Source organism: Lampetra fluviatilis, chromosome 73 (genome assembly GCF_964198595.1).
Source record: "Lampetra fluviatilis chromosome 73, kcLamFluv1.1, whole genome shotgun sequence".
Taxonomy (NCBI): Eukaryota; Metazoa; Chordata; class Hyperoartia; order Petromyzontiformes; family Petromyzontidae; genus Lampetra; species Lampetra fluviatilis.
The window spans coordinates 3,866,937-3,872,397 of NC_136347.1; positions in this window are offsets into that span (position 1 = coordinate 3,866,937).

Genomic DNA, 5,461 nt, shown 5'->3' on the forward strand with positions numbered 1-5,461 from the left:
TAGTGTATAGTGTAGTGTATAGTAGTGTAGTGTATAGTGTAGTGTATAGTAGTGTATAGTATAGTGTATAGTAGTGTAGTGTATAGTAGTGTAGTGTATATTGTAGTGTATAGTGTAGTGTATAGTAGTGTATATTATTGTAGTGTATAGTAGTGTATAGTATAGTGTATAGTAGTGTATAGTAGTGTAGTGTATATTGTAGTGTATAGTGTAGTGTATAGTAGTGTATATTATTGTAGTGTATAGTAGTGTAGTGTATAGTATAGTGTATAGTAGTGTAGTGTATAGTAGTGTAGTGTATATTGTAGTGTATAGTGTAGTGTATAGTAGTGTATAGTAGTGTAGTGTATATTGTAGTGTATAGTGTAGTGTATAGTAGTGTATAGTAGTGTAGTGTATATTGTAGTGTATAGTGTAGTGTATAGTAGTGTATATTATTGTAGTGTATAGTAGTGTAGTGTATAGTGTAGTGTATAGTAGTGAAGTATATAGTGTAGTGTATAGTGTAGTGTATAATAGTGTAGTGTATAGCAGAGGTGGGACAAAGTCATTGTTATGCAAGTCACAAGTAAGTCTCAAGTCTTTGCTCTCGAGTCCCGAGTCAAGTCGAGTCAAAGATGAGGCAAGTCCAAGTCGAGTCTGAAGTCATCAAAATCATGACTCGCGTCTGACTCGAGTCCAAGTCGCATGACTCGAGTCCACACCTCTGATGTATAGTGTATAATAGTGTAGTGTATAGTGTAGTGTATAGTAGTGTAGTGTATAGTGTAGTGTATAGTAGTGTAGTGTATAGTGTAGTGTATAGTAGTGTAGTGTATAGTGTAGTGTATAGTAGTGTAGTGTATAGTGTAGTGTATAGTAGTGTAGTGTATAGTGTAGTGTATAGTAGTGTAGTGTTTAGTTGTGTATATAGTGTAGTATATAGTGTAGTGTATAGTGTAGTGTATAGTAGTGTAGTGTTTAGTGTAGTGTATAGTGTATAGTAGCGTAGTATATAGTGTAGTGTATAGTGTAGTGTATAGTAGTGTAGTGTTTAGTGTAGTGTATAGTGTATAGTAGCGTAGTATATAGTGTAGTGTATAGTGTAGTGTATAGTAGTGTAGTGTATAGTAGTGTAGTGTATAGTAGTGTAGTGTATAGTAGTGTAGTATATAGTGTAGTGTATAGTAGTGTAGTGTATAGTAGTGTAGTATATAGTGTAGTGTATAGTGTAGTGTATAGTAGTGTAGTGTTTAGTTGTGTATATAGTGTAGTATATAGTGTAGTGTATAGTAGCGTAGTATATAGTGTAGTGTATAGTGTAGTGTATAGTAGTGTAGTATATAGTGTAGTGTATAGTAGTGTAGTGTTTAGTAGTGTAGTGTATAGTAGCGTAGTATATAGTGTAGTGTATAGTGTAGTGTATAGTGTAGTGTATAGTAGTGTAGTGTATAGTAGTGTAGTGTATAGTAGTGTAGTATATAGTGTAGTATATAGTAGTGTAGTGTATAGTAGTGGAGTGTATAGTGTAGTGTATAGTAGTGTAGTGTATAGTGTAGTGTATAGTGTAGTGTAGTGTAATGTGTGTAGTGTATAGTAGTGTAGTGTATAGTGTAGTGTATAGTAGTGTAGTGTATAGTGTAGTGTATAGTAGTGTAGTGTATAGTGTAGTGTATAGTAGTGTAGTGTATAGTGTAGTGTATAGTAGTGTAATGTGTGTAGTGTATAGTAGTGTAGTGTATAGTGTAGTGTATAGTAGTGTATAGTAGTGTAGTGTATAGTATCGTGTATAGTAGTGTAGTGTATAGTGTAGTGTATAGTGTAGTGTAGTGTAATGTGTGTAGTGTATAGTAGTGTAGTGTATAGTGTAGTGTATAGTAGTGTAGTGTATAGTGTAGTGTATAGTGTAGTGTATAGTGTAGTGTACGTCAAACTTCTTTCGCGATGCACGTAGCCAACCGCGCTTATCGGCGGGAGAACTTCATGCAACTCGGAGGTCAATGAGGAAGAGGAGGAGGGGGGAAGATGCGGTACAGGTTGAGGAACAGCGTGGAGTGACACCTGACTTCCTGAAACCCAGTCGAGTACTCGGCAGGTGTGAACTTACTCGACTTCTGCACACTACACTATATACTACATTACTATACACTACACTATACACTACACTATATACTACACTACTATAGACTACACTATACACTACACTATATACTACACTACTACACTACTATACACTACACTATACACTACACTACTATAGACTACACTATATACTACACTATATACTACACTACTATAGACTACACTATACACTACACTATATACTACACTACTACACTACTATACACTACACTATACACTACACTACTATAGACTACACTACTATACACTACACTATACACTACACTATATACTACACTACTACACTACTATACACTACACTATACACTACACTACTATAGACTACACTACTATACACTACACTATACACTACACTACTATAGACTACACTACTATACACTACACTACTATACACTACACTATACACTACACTACTATACACTACACTACTATACACTACACTATACACTACACTATATACTACACTACTATAGACTACACTATACACTACACTATATACTACACTACTACACTACTATACACTACACTATACACTACACTACTATACACTACACTACTATACGCTACACTATACACTACACTACTATACACTACACTACACTATACACTACACTATACACTACACTACTATACACTACACTACACTATACACTACACTATACACTACACTACTATACACTACACTACACTATACACTACACTATACACTACACTACTATACACTACTATACACTACACTATACACTAAACTATACACTACACTACTATACACTACACTACTATACACTACACTATACACTACACTACTATACACTACACTATACTACTATACACTACACTATACACTACAATATACACTACACTATACACTACAATATACACTACACTATACACTACACTATCATACACTACACTAGACACTACACTATACACTACACTACTATACACTACACTATCATACACTACACTATACACTACAATATACACTACACTATACACTACACTACTATACACTACACTAGACACTACACGACTAAACACTACACGCCCGACCACCTTTGTCTCCCGAGTAGCTATGCTTACACACCGCACCAGGTACTCATTTGATGCTGAGTCGACCTAGGGGAGGCCCAGGAACGGTTCAGATAATCTCCACTGTGTTGGCGTGAGTGAGACTCGAACTCGGGTCGCCAGGTTCGTAGCGCAGCGTGGCGCTAACCACTACACCCACCACTCCCCACTCATACACACACTCACACACATACACACACACATTCACACACACCACTCCCCACTCACACACACACAGACACACAACAACACACAACAACCGCCATTCGCCACTAAGTGGCGGTGACGTCACCACGACGCTTGTGCCAGGCCACGTGCACCTTGAGGCTACCACGTGAAGTGTCGAACGCCCGCTGGCAGGAGGTCACGGGGCAGACCCAGCAGGTGCCACGGGTCGACTGACCGAGATGACCGAGATGACTGGCTGATGCACCACCTGTGCCCCCGACTGTGCCAACTTGTTGTGGTTTAGCCACCCGGCGCTCCGCTCGTTGTTGTGAGCGTCGCTCCTCCGCCCTCCGTTGTTGTTGGAGGGCGACTGCCTCCAACTGCCCAGTAGCGTCCTTCACGAGCCTCCTCCACTGAGGCCGATCTTGACACCGCTGGTACCGGTCATAGGCAAGTCCACTCAGCTCCACGTCCTCCTGTACCACATCACTCCATCTCTTCTCCAGCCCGTGCCGCGCCCGTTTAGCCCCCTCGATCCGGCCGAACAAAAGCTGTTTAGGCATGCGGTGGCTGGGCATGCGGGCTACATAACCCAGCCAACGCAGCCTTGCCTGCCGGAGGAGCTCACCGATGGGACTTTGCCCAGATCTTTCAAGGATTTGTGAGCTCCTCACACAATCCAGCCTGCTGGTTAAACCCAGCATGGATCGTAGGCAGGCCAGCCTAAATGTGTCTAACCGGCGAAGATGTTCCATTAGGGGTGTCCACGTTTTGCAAGCGTAGAGAAGGAAGGGAATGACACACAGACACACACACAGACACACACACAGACACACACATTGACGCACACACTGACACACACAGACACACACACTGATACACACTGACACACACAGACACACACACACTGACACATACACGCACAGTGACACACACCGACACCCTGACACACACACTGACACACACAAACAGACACACACTGACTAACACACACTGACACACACAGCCACAGTGACACACACACAGACACACTGACACACACAGACACAGTGACACACACATACAGACACAGTGACACTCTGACACACACACTGACACACACACTGACACACACTGACACACACACAGACACACACACTGACACACACATACAGACACAGTGACACGCTGACACACACACTGATACACACACACAGACACACACACTGACACACACATACAGACACAGTGACACACTGACACACACACTGACACACACACAGACACACACACTGACACAGAAACGTAGAGGCGCGGGGGGGGGGGTCAAGTGAATGTTTGACACCCACGCGGTAACCTTTAGCCGCCGTGCGGTTTGTACGCACCAACGCAAAATGGTCAATTTTTTTATTATTAAAAACTATGTTTTTTTTTCTATTTCTGTAATACGCTGTGAACGTGACGAGATGTGAATGCTTCATTTATTTACGTTGAACTTTAACGGGGACCCACACCGCAAACGGTTAACGGTTAACGGTTTCCCCCCTCCCCCCGCCAAACCGGTTCAACAGAACCGTCAAACGGCCGGCTGTGTGGCGACTCCTGATTGGACAATCGCCTCAAGCGGGTCAGTTGCCCCTCCCCCCTCCCCCTAAATTTCACCCCCCCCCCCCCCAATTTCCTCACCCCCCCCCCCACAAATTCCCCCCCCCCACCCCACCTCGTAAAGAGACAGCGCTGATTGGCTGAGGCCTGCAGCGAACGGTGGGGGTGGTGGGGGGGACCTGGACTCGGCAGCCAATCAGCGGTGTTAATTATGGGGCGCGCGGGGGAGGGGGAGGCTGGGCGGGGGGGAGTGTGGGGAGCGCGCGCAGCCAATCAGCGGTGTCGGATATGGGTCCCGCGGGGGAGGGGGAGGCTGGGGGGGAGTGGGTGGAGTGGGGGGAGCGCGCGCAGCCAATCAGCGGTGTCGGATATGGGTCCCGCGGGGGAGGGGGAGGCTGGGGGGGAGTGTGGGGAGCGCGCGCAGCCAATCAGCGGTGTTGGATATGGGGCGCGTGCGGGGGGGGGGGCAGGGGGCCGCGCAGCCAATCAGCGCCCGGATCAGCAGCCTGGCCACTAT